Source organism: Macrotis lagotis, chromosome 1, assembly GCF_037893015.1.
Source record: "Macrotis lagotis isolate mMagLag1 chromosome 1, bilby.v1.9.chrom.fasta, whole genome shotgun sequence".
NCBI lineage: Eukaryota > Metazoa > Chordata > Mammalia > Peramelemorphia > Peramelidae > Macrotis > Macrotis lagotis.
In genome coordinates this window covers 143,850,334-143,862,812 of record NC_133658.1, presented here as the reverse complement: position 1 = coordinate 143,862,812, position 12,479 = coordinate 143,850,334, and the positions used below count along the sequence as shown (strand labels likewise).

Genomic DNA, 12,479 nt, shown 5'->3' with positions numbered 1-12,479 from the left:
ATTCACTTAAAAAAATTTGCATGTTTTTCCTTCCTATCCCACAGTTTTCTTTCTTTTCCCTTGGTCCTAATTCCTCATATACAAAATGATTAATATTGTAGGCATGTTGAACATAGATTTACATGTACAACTTTTACAGGACTGTTAGCCACTGGGGGGGTGGGGATAAAAAGGGACAGTGGTGGGAAAATGTAGAACTTATGAATATGCAGGTGGATGAATGTCGAAAGGCTTTTATGACATATAGTTGGAAAAAATAAAATTTCAAAAGAAAAAGATGTCAAAAAGGTGAAATCAATAGGCCTTGGCAATATATTGGATATAGGGGTGGGATTAGTTTGGGAGCTAGTAAGGAATTGGAAGATGACTTTCAGGTTCTAAGTCTGAGGCACTGGAAAGTTGATAGTACCTTCAACAGTAATAGGAAAGTCTGAAAGGGGGAAAGAGTTTGAAGGAAAGGAAGAGAGAACTGAAAGGGCTTTACAATGGAAATTAGGAGTGAGGTAAGGAGTCAAGGATGATACCTCAAATGACCTTGTATTTATAACTCATCCATGGGTATGCTGTATTTCCTTAGTAGAAAGTAAACCCTATTTGAGGGCAAAAATGAGCTCATTTTTGTGTTCTCACAATTTATATACATCTACTTTGGGTCAGATATTGCTCTGAAAACTTTTCACTAATGTTACCTTATTTAATCATCACAACAACCCTGAAAGAGAGGTACTCTTATCCCCATTTTACACTTGAAGAAACTGAAGCAGTTTGGGGTTAAGTGATTTAAGCTAGTAAGAGTCTGAGGTTGGAACTAAAGTCAAGCCTTCCTGACTTCAGGTACACAGTTCTATCCACCACACCCCATTGTCAGTTTACATGATACAGTTCACTGCTAGACCTTCCAGGTTTGGACATATTAGAGCTGGCATTCAGCTGAAAAGGATTTCAAAAACACAGGTCATTCATATCATCTGAGAATTATTTTCACAGAAGAATTAATCATGATTTTTAAAAAATTACATCATGATATAATTTTCAATGAGAATCACATTAAAAATATAGGGATATCACTAAGGAGGTTCCATAAGAAATATATAATAAGAATCAGAATGAAATTATAAACTGATTAAAAGATTTGCATTAGATCATTAAAACAATTATTATGAGAGTCTATGTGTGGTATAATGGGATAGTTTACTCAACTTAGGAGTCAAGAATCCCTAAGTTCAAATCTCAACTGAAATACTTCCTTAGCTGTATGATCCTAGACAAGTCACTGAAATTGATTTCAGTTTCTCCCTCAATAAAATGAGGGAATTGCACTAGTGGTTTTTAAAGTCCTTTCAAGCTCTAAATCTATCATCCTATGATCAATAACTCCCTTTTGATTTAATCAGTGAAAGAAAAAACTCTTGTGCCTCCAATGATACAGATCACAAATGTATCTGTAATTTGCAGTCATGGAGAATTAATACCTTGGAGGTACTGACATTAAGGAAATTAAGTGAGCCCATGTCTACACAGCAAGTAAGTGGCAGAAGACAGGACTTAGTAAGTCTTCCAGACTCCCAGGACAGTCCTTTATTTAGGTCTCTCATAAAAATCATTTTATCATTTAATACTCATTTATCATTTAATACTCATACTAAACCTTATTAAATTTACAATTTCAATCTTAGTGGAATGTGGGTTACACTGAGAATCAAAAAAATCTGTTTTCAAGCACTGTCTATAAAACATGCTCTGACACAAGTGGAAGTATAATTTTAAAATTTTCCTTTTTAGTTTCTCTACAAATATTATGAATTACTATTTTTCTCTAAAGCCCTTTCCAGACTTCTAGGGAAAGTCCCTTGGAAAGGTGGAAAAAAGGTTGAGGACAAAAAGACCTTTCACTGAGTAAATGTATAAAGGGCAATCTCCTTTCTCCCCTAAGGGAATGGACCAGGGTTTACCTGAAAAAATATTCTCTTCTCACCTGAAGGCATTCTCAAAACCTTCAACTCAATTTAGATTCTTCATAGACATCTTAAGGAGGGACCTCTTTGGATTCCACCGGGGAGTACTTGGTCCAGGGGCAATGTAATAGTGCCTTTCTTGCTAGAATTTTGAATGTTAAGCCTGGTGGCATTTTAAGATATTTTCCCCTTGTTCAAGAGTTCTATAAATGGTATCTGAAATCGTCGTGTTGCAGCAAAAAGTCAAACTGGAGGGGGGCATGGGGGACATAGAGACTACAACAATGAAGACATCTTTCTCTCTCCAAGCTTGAAAAGATTTGAGTAGAGAGATCATTGCTAAATTAAATAATAGACTGGTGCCTAAATAAAGAGCAAAATATTACTTTCCCCCCCCTCAATACAGGTCCTCATTTGGTTCTCTCCTTCCATCTGTCTGTGCTTCAGTTTCCTTTACATCATACAATCCTAATTCTTAACTTGCTGGCAGACTCCCAAATTCTGTGCTGGACCCTTCTATAATCTCTCTACAATCTCTTTTGGTGACTTCATAAATTCCCACTGATTCAATTGACATCAATCTACATGGATGGTTCTCAGATATCTATATATCTATATCTATATCTATATCTATATAACTCTTCATTTTCCATCAGGATCTCTGCTATGTTTCAACTCCTTGGAATATCATGTCTGACCCATAAACTGATCATCAAAGATGACTTTGTTTTCAATACTCAATATACTGTTTCATCTCCTTTAGTTGTCTTCTCTCCTTTGATTGCAGGGCTGGAGGACAGAGCACTAAGTTCCTTCCAAAGCCTTCTTTTATAGAAGGGGATCACATCTAAATTTTCCAGTTAACTCAGTTTTCCATTAGTGGCTCTGTTTGATTTTGACTTGAGTGAACATCATATCATCATACTCCCTAAGTTCCCACCACCCCTCTACTTTTCAGCTTCTTTTTCTCTTTCCTCATTAAATTTTAAAATATCTTTCCTCATTAAATTGTAAACCCTTTGAGGACCAAGGACTGTCTTTTTATCTGTAGTCTCAGTACTTAAGCAATTTATGGCACATAGCGGGCCCTTAATAAATGTTCAATGAATTATTGAATATATCCAATCTTAGTTTCTTTGCTGAATTTTAGTCTCAAATCATCAAAAGCCTTGAAGACATTTTCCAACCGGATGCCCTATAGGCATCTCAAATTCAATGTCTGAAATAGCACCTAATATTTTCCCCCCTATACCCACCTCCCTTCTGAATTTCCCAATTTGTCAAACATCCTATCCCTAATTGATTCCAAATTCTATTCTCCAGAGAGAATGTTCAAAGCCTTGTCTCAAACTTCCTGTGGTAACCCCTTTTCCAATTTCCTCATGAATTGAGGGCCTAAAACTTCATCTAAAAATAGTGAAATCACTCACCAAAACCTTTCCCTTCTCCCCTCAATTTCATCTCTTATAATTCGGCAATGTTCCACCCTATCTCCAACTTTGCTTCAATCTCAGATAAGAAGGTGCAGGCAAGTTATCTACATATACTCTTGATCTTATTCCTTCCTGACTTCTCTAGCAGATTATCTTCATTCTCTATTTACTTTCTCTTTATCTATTGGATCCTTCCCCAGTTGCCTACAAAGATGCCCATATGCTCCCCTGCATAAAACTCATTTGTCCCCACCATCCTCACCAGCTATATAATCCTACATCTCTTCTCCCAGCTAAAGTCCTTGAGAAAGTCACCCACAGTCTCTGCCTTCACTTCTTTTCCTTTCCTTTCTAAACCCAATGCAATCTGGGCCCTAACCATATCATTTAACTGAAAATATTCTCTCCAATTTAGCAATGATTTCTAAATTGTCAAATGAAATGGTCTTTTCTTAGTCCTCATCCTTTTTTAACCTCTCTGAAGTATATGACACTGTCTTCTCTTCAGGATATTCTCTTGTCCTACCAAACTGACTCTCCTTTGCTGGTTCTTGACCCATGCAACTGCCCACTATCTGTAATTGTTCCCCTAGGTTCTACCCTGAGTTTCCTTTTCTTTTCATTCCATATTATCTTAATTTTGTGATCTCAACAGATTCAAGGGTTCAGTGATCTCTACTGCAGATGCCAGATCAGCCCTCCTGAGGTACAAGTGCTGTTGTTGTTTGGTAATTCCAGTTTTGTCTGTCACCTCATTTGGAATTTTCATGGCAAAGAAACTAGAATGACTTTCTATTTCCTTCTTCAGCTCATTTTAAAGATGAGGTAACTGAGGAAAAAAGGGTTAAGTGACTAGCCTAGAGGGCACACAAGTTAGTAAGCATCTGAGGCTAGATTTGAATTTAGGAAGATGAGTCTTCCTGATCCCAGTCCAAATTTTTATCTTCTTCATCACAAGAATTTTCACCAAATAATTACTTCTCAAATTCAGCATGTCCAAAACAGGTCTTTTCCCCAAATCTTTCCCTTCTTCTGAACTTCTCTATTAACTATGTAAAGCACTGCCTTCCTCCTAGTCATCTAGGGTTGTAACTTCAGTGTAATCCTTAATTCTCATTCCCTTTTATCTAAACATTCAATCCATTGCTAAATCTTGTCTCTATTTTTGCAATAACTCTTATACATGTCCTTCTCTCCATTCACAAAGCTACAGCTCTAATTTGGACCCTCATCAACTCTTGCCTGGACTCCTATAATAGCAAGGTCTTCTGCTTCAAGTCTCTCCCTATTCCAATCAGATTTACTCTCAGACCCTTGATACGTACTGTGTGACCTTGGACACTGCCTCACGTTCAGGGCCATCTTCAGTCATCCTGATTCATATCTGGCAATTGGACCCAGATGGTCCTGGAGGAGAAAGCGAAGCTGGTGACTTAGCATCCCCTTAATGAAATCCAATTCACGTGCTTGTCATGGAATCACCTCCCTGATGTCATGGTCTTCTTCAAAAGTGAAGGACAAGGGGCAGCTAGGCGGTACAGTAGATAGAGCACCGGCCCTGGAGTCAGGAGTACTTGAGTTCAAATCTGGCCTTAGACACTTAATTATCACCTAGCTGTGTGGCCTTGGGCAAGCCACTTAACTCCACTGCCTTGCAAAAAAACTAAAAAAAAAAAAAATGAAGGACAAACATTATTATTATAACCTGCAGAATCAACTATAAAGTCCTCTGGCATTTAAAGGTCATCATTACCTGGCCCCTTCCTACACAGGCATATTTGCAACAATTTCTCAAACAGGACACTTTATCTCTCATACCTAGAAGGCTCTGTCTCCTCACTTACACCCTTGGCTTCCTTCCAGAAGCAGCTCAAATTCCACTTTCTGCATAAGACCCTTCCTGTACCTTCTTATCCAGTTTCTAATACCTTCCTCCATCCTCCACATTATCATTATAAAGTCTATTTATTGGGCTGGCCCCATCCCTCTTCCCCCAATAAGATGATATACTCCTTGAAGGGGGAGGGGGTGCCAGTTCTTGGCACAGTGGGTCTGGCATATGATGCTTGATAAATGCTTAATAGTCAAGGGTAGCACCATCCTTAGAGCACCTAGGTTAATAAATTATAATTTTTTTGGCGGGGGACACTTTTGCAAAGCAATAAGGTTAAGTGATTGCCCAAGGTCACACAGCTAGGTAATTATTAAGTGTCTCAAGACCAGATTTGAACTCTCATCCTCCTGATTCCAGGGCCGGTGCTCTATCTGCTGTGCTACCTAGTTGCCCCCTTATTAACTATAATCTTGAAGTGATCCTTGACTCCTCACTCCCTTTGACATCACACATTCAATTAACTGCCAAGTCTGGACGATTCTACTTACCACACATCTCCAGCAGCTGTCCCCTTTCTCTCCACTCACATCAATCACTCTCATTTATCACTGGCATCTCCTCTACCTAGGGCTCTAACAACAGCTTCTTAATTGTTCTTCCTGCTCTAAGACTCTCCTTTCACTAATCTACCTTGCACAAAGTTGCCAGAGACATCCCTAAAGCATATACCTCTCATCGTGTCACTCCTCTGCTCAAGAAGTTACAATGGTTCCTTCCGACTTCTTCACTCAAATACAAATTCTTCTGCTTGGCATTTCAAGCATGTTCAACATGTGACTTTTTTTTATCAGATTTACGATTTCATCATAAATGAGAAACTTCTGCCACCAGTGTGAATTGGCTCCTCTCCATTTTATAATCTTAGTAAGTTGATCAGACATTAAGAGATTAAAATAATTTATCCAGGATCACCGAGTCAGTATATGGAAGGGGAAAGACTTCAGGAAGACTGGCCTCTAGAAACACTTATAATTTTAGAAACTCTGATCATCTCTCTCTCTGCCTGTCTTTCCAGCATGAAAAAAGCCTGTATCTTTTATAATGTGCCCTCCGTCCCTCTGATTCCATGATCTGAGGCTAAAAGGATCATTTCTGGAAATTGTGTTCAAGATACAGATGAAGTGACACCATCTGAGGACAGGACTGGGCTTCCCCTCTCTGCCCTCCCCCTGCTGCACTTTTCACAAGAAAGAATTCACCTTGAACTGGGAAATCCCACAGAGGCCACAGTCAGGGTGGAGACAGAGTTTTTACGGGCTCGGTGCGCTTGTGGCAGCGGCTGGGCAGAGCTGCCTACTCTCGGGGACCCCCACGCCCCCACCCCGCGGAGTGGCCAGGCCCCGAGCAGGGGCCCCGCCCGCTACAGAGGGCGAGACCACCGGGGCCCTGGGGGGGGCGTTCCCCGAGCACCGGGCTGGGCTTCCCCACTTCCCCCGGGGAGGGGGGACACGCAAACGCAGGCGGAGGAAGGGCGAGGCCGCGTCCAGTGAACAATGCGAGGTGGGGGGGCGGGAGAGCCCATCTGGAGGAGGGGCGGGGGCGGGGCGGGGGAGGGAAGCCCTGTCCCCATTGGACGCCCGGAGAGGGCGCCGCCCCCAGCCTGCGCGGAGACTGGCTCCCTCCGCAGGGGCAGCTCCAGCAGGGGAGAATGTTCCACTGTAGGAGAGGAAGGGGAGGTCGGAATGTTCCACGCCGAGAACCCCGAGGGGAAGACGATGGTGTCTCCTGAGCTCCACAGCCAGCGGGGGAGGCCCCCGAGGCTCTAACCCGGCCCTCAAGGCGCTCCGGACCCCGGATCCTCCCCTCCCCGGCCTCCTTCTCCCCTCCTTTGGCGGCTAACGATATCGGAAGGGCAGGGGTCAGGCCGGGGCACACTCACCCACTGTGGGACACCGGGCTTCAGGTCCTGGTCCTCAGGCTCCCTCCGTTCACAGTCCCTCCCCCACCGCCGGCCAGAGATTAGGTGGCGAGTCGCTGCGCATGCGCCCGCCCGCCCTTTGTCTACGCCGCTTTGACGTGACGCCCCGCCCCCCGCCCTCTCTCTCTCTGCACCCGGGGGCGCGTGGAGGGGGAGGGAGCGCGGGGCGACGTCACCAACGCCGCCGGCGGGCGGGGGCGTCTTCCGGGAGCCGGCGTCGCCCCCTAGCGGGGCGGGGATGGGCTAAACGCGGGAATCCCGAGGCCCGGCCGGGTAACGGCCCCCCGGCTCACTTCCGGACCGCGGTAGCGCCGGGCACAGCCGGCGTTGCAGGAGGCCTCCCCGAGCCCTGGCCCTTCCAGAACCTTCCCCCTCGTAATTACCCCATTTACCCGCGTATGGCCAACCCGCCTTTTTCCTGAAGATTCCCTGCGTGATCCCACCGGCGCCTGGCATCAGCTGGCTCATCTTCACAGCGCCGAGGCGCCTTAACCCTCCTCCCGGGCAGAGCGCCCCTCCCAGACTTGCCCCGTTTCTGGCCAGGACCCCCCCAGGTTCCCTCCTCTGACCCGGCCCGGTCCAATCAGCTGGTCACCCCGGCCCCCCCTTACCTGGCCGCGCTCGGGGGCGCGCCTCGCCCTCCCTGGCTCAGACACCTGGGGGGGGCCGCCCGTCCACTCGGGTCACTCAGCCCGTCCACTCGGGTCACTCCGCCCCTGTTGAGTAAACCTCAGTTCCCTGGACTCCCTCCGGCAGGATGAATAGAAAATGACCTTCCTTCCAGCCTTCTGATCCCTTTACTCTCCTATTCCAACCCGTTACTCTTGGCATCAATGGGACTGGTCTCTACTGTAAGATCCTCTCAGCCCGAGCTAGCCTCACTGACTGACCCTCGTGCCCAGAATGCCCTCCCTTCTCATCTCTGCTTGCCAGGCTTCCTTCAAGCTTCAGCAGAAATCTTCACCACCTTCCCATCCCCCTTAATTGTAGCTCCTTCCCTCTGCTGATGATTTCCTCTTCATCATATATATATATATGTATATATATATGTATGTATATATGTATATATGTGTGTGTATACATATATATGTATATATAAAACTTGTTTGTACATATTTGTCTTCCTCATTAGATTATAAGTACCTTGAGACCAGAGACTGTTTTGTTTGGAGTTAAGTGGCTTGCCCAAGGCCACAGGGTTAGGTAATTATTAAGTGTCTGAGGCTGGTATTCCTGACTCCAGGGCCGGTGCTCTATCCACTGGGCCACCTAAGCCGCCCCTGCAGTAGATATTTCAGAAATGTTCGTTGACTAAAAATATAAATATATATATATATATTATATATATATATATTTTAAAGGCAGTAAATTCATTGGATGTCGTCAAAGGATGAAAGCCTATATTCTGTATGTTGGAGAGGAAATACTTCAGATCTTACCACTGAGGTCTTTTTCAATTTTGAAATGAGGGAATTCTGTGTTAACTTCCAGTACTTTAAATCGCATCACCATGTTCATATGGTTCTGGGCTACAACAGAAGCTTCATTAAGAGGAATAATGTTGAGATAAGAAAGGGAGGTTAAAAGCCAAATTCAGTTGCTGGGTTGAGGAATTTGTATTTTATCTTAGAGCAAGGGTTCTTAACCTGATGTTCATTAACTTTCAATAAAAAACATTTTCATAACTATTTCAACGACATTGGTTTCCTACGTAATTTTATGGACTTAGTGTATATAGGTTTCAGCAGATTGTTAAAAGAGGTCCATGACATAAAAAATTACTAAAAACCCTGTCTTAAAGGTACTGATGAGCAATTGAAGGTTTTTGATATGGTCAAACATTTCTACTGAATTGTTACCTACTTGGATAACCCATTTTCACCTCAAACTCAACATGCCTAATGTTGAAAAGTATGAATTTCCCCAGTCAGCAATTTGATCTGACTTATCTGTTTCTGTAACTCACATGAATGAGATGTGTACATACTCTGCCCAAACGATTGTAAAATTTGATCATGGAAACTAGCAAGATACTTTGAAGTTTATCCCCTAGATTTCTTAAAAATCATGCTTTAAACAAAAATCACTTTGACTCTCATTGATTGATCCCACTTGGCCATTATTTAGGCCCTGATTGGCTCTGAGGCAATGTAAATATCAATTGCTATTGTTTTTTGGGGGATCAGAAATCTTAAGGATTTTTTTCCTTCAGATTGATTTTTTTTAAAACTAGGTTAAAGGGGCGGCTAGGTGCAGTAGTGGATAAAGCACTGGCCTTGGGAGTCAGGAGTACCTGGGTTCAGATCCAGTCTCAGACACTTGATAATTACCTAGCTGTGTGGCCTCGGGCAAGCCACTTAGCCCCGTTTGCCTTGCAAAAAAAAAAAAAAAAAACTAGGTTAAAGAGGCCAATCTTTGCCTCATTTCTTGCTTACCTAGCCTTAATTACTGAATGGGCATTGCCTTAGTCAGACTGAGAACTAGAAAGACCTTAGCTCTAAAGAGCTAAGGATCATGGACCCAGATGACCCCAGAGGAGAAAGTAAGACTGGTGACTTGCCCAACCCTCCCTTACTGAAACCCAATTCACTTGCATGTCATGGCATTATCTCTTTGATGTAATCATCCTCCTGTAGAACGGAAGGATAAATGACATTTCTGTGATCAGTTTAAAAACTTGCCTCAAAATTTTAAGCATTTTTTACTTCTCTTTTCCTTTCAATATCATCACCAAACCAACTTTCTTTCACAATTCCTTTTTTTTTTCCTAGTGTTACATTCATCACCCATCATTTAGACTATTACTATGCTTGGCTTATAGCCGTCACCCTAGATCTGACAATTAACATAATTGAACCATTACCAGACTACTATAACAACCTGCTACCTAGCCTCATTGTCTCAAATCATTTCCTTATTCTGTTCCCAGATGTCTTCCTAAAGAATTACATTTTCCTAAATTTTACCAATGAATCATTTGCTTGCTCACAAAACTAAAAATTATCCAGAGGTTAAGGGGTAACCATAGGAATACCTGGTATATTATGTTAAAAGAGAATTTTGATTTTCATATAGATCAGTATCAATATGAAATAATCTAGTTTCTAGAGATCCTTTTCACAGGCAGACTTGTCTGGGAAGCAGGAAAAAGTAGCCTAGAGTAATTTGTTAACCCCAACAAACCTATATTCTTTCCCTAACCTATATTTGCCTGTATTGAGTGAAGTTAATCAGAAAACTGTATAACCACTTGTGTTCCCAAGCAAAATGATTAAAATACCAAGTATACAATCAATTCCCACAGGACTTGAGGACACTTGTGATGTCAGAGCTCAAAACTTGCTGTAATTCTTATATTGCACCAGTGGGCTTATCTTGAGAAAATCATTCAAGCTCCTAAAATGATTTTTTTTGTGATCTACCTCCCCCCCTTCCAATTTGTAAACATGTATATAATCTCTGTTTTCAATGCAGCAAAGTGGAGCATTCCCAATTTGAAAATCTCTTTGCAATGAAAGTAATTAAACTCTTCTTGATTACTGGCACTCTGTCTCTGGCCTGCTCTGTTTCACCCAGATTAGAGACTGGCTCAGAAAAATTCTGTTAACTAAATTAGCTCATAGCCAACCTTAAGAATGTTTCAGGGGACAGCTAGGGGGTGCAGTGGATAGAGCACCGGCCCTGGATTCAGGAGTACCTGAGTTCAAATCCGGCCTCAGACACTTAAAAATTACCTAGCTGTGTGGCCTTGGGCAAGCCACAACCCCATTGCCTTGCAAAAAAAAATGTTTGGGGGGGGGGCAGCTAGGTGGTGCAGTGGATAGAGCACTGATTCTGGAGTCAACTAGAGTTCAAATGTGGCCTCCTAGTTGTGTGACCTTGGGCAAGTCACTCAACCCCATTGCCTTGCAAAAAAAGTGTTTCAGGAGATATGGGGAAAATACCATATATCCAGGAGACACCTGTTACTGGAATGTATATGTAAGGGTTTCATAAAACTACCCATATGTTGGTAACATTCAGTGAGGAATAATTTATACTTGTGACACTGCAGAGAGATGCCCATTTTTTGCTCCCTGATGAGTATCACACCGTATTTCTGCCATTAACCATTCTCACCTCTGGCCCCCCTTTTTTTTTCCTACTGGGTCTTTATTTCTTCTGCTGACTTTTGTGGGTAATAATACACAAAATACAGGTGATTTATGAGCATTTATTTTATATTCTGAAAGATAATATATCATCCCAGGATATTTTTTAAGGCAGAACAAAATATATTCTGTCTTCTTTCAGAATTTAAGCTCCTATTACTGATCATGGAGAATGCAACTTCTGACAGAGAAGTAACAGTAAAGATGCACAGATTTTTAGGATATATTTTAATATATAACCAATGTGGGTATTTGTTTTGTGTATTTACTATAGCTATTTGAAGGTTCCCCCTTCCCCCAAGGAAGGTGGGAAAGAAAAAAATTACTTGTTAACTGAAAAGAGATTCATTAAAAATAAAACAAGTAAAAAAAAGACCTAAAAAATAAATAAATAAATAAAACAAGTAGAAAAAAGCTCCATGAGTTAAATGATTGTCTTCTTTTTACCATGTACACACTGTGGTTTCTCAAAATATAATTAATTCATGGAAGGTCTAAGATTTTAGCCAAAAGAGATATTTTCTACTGAAGTCTCTATACTTTGAGAAACTATAGTGTCATGTAAATTTACTCTCCAAATCTGGCTACCAGCATATGGTTACATTTTTATTTCCATTCTTCTTTTTTTTTTTTTTTTTAGGTTTTTTTGGCAGGGCAAATGGGGTTAAGTGGCTTGCCCAAAGCCACATAGCTAGGTAATTATGGTCTGAGGCCACATTTGAACTCATGTACTCCTGACTCCAGGGCTGATGCTCTATCCACTGCGCCACCTAGCTGTCCCTCCATTATTCTTAACAATGAAATAATGCTTCAGATTTGCAGTTGGCCACAAAAGTTTCCCCTAGTGGAGTCCACTTTGAAAGACATAATAGGTAGGGATGAGTATGAAGGGGAGGGAGAAATGTTCCCAAAGATACTGATGGGACATGCTGCTTGTGATACACTGGAAGTTAATCTGCTGGGAGCATTAGTCAGAGAAATAAAATGTAGCTTGCTCATTATTACCCCAACTTTCACTCCCAAGGACTGCATTTATGAAGCAAGTCAAGTAATCAGACAAAATGTAAGAAAATAAGTTTTATTAAAGCTCTTAAATTATCAGTTAAACTTGGAGTTCAGATAGCCCAA

General features: G+C 42.0%; 1 protein-coding gene across 7 annotated transcripts in view; it reads right to left on the bottom strand.

The window, feature by feature from the left end:
* GPAT4 (glycerol-3-phosphate acyltransferase 4) overlaps positions 1 to 7,910 on the bottom strand; it is a 42,672-nt gene extending 34,762 nt beyond the window's left edge. For 4 of the 7 annotated variants that reach the window (XM_074208999.1, XM_074209003.1, XM_074209004.1 and 1 more), the window contains exon 1: positions 7,162 to 7,270. The gene's annotated coding sequence lies outside the window, so the exon portion shown is untranslated. Of the gene's footprint in view, positions 1 to 4,713; positions 6,441 to 6,481; positions 6,632 to 7,161; positions 7,271 to 7,811 lie in introns of those variants that run through there. The other 3 variants (XM_074209002.1, XM_074209000.1, XM_074209001.1) reach the window with 3 other exon arrangements.
* Positions 7,911 to 12,479: the final 4,569 nt, after the last annotated feature.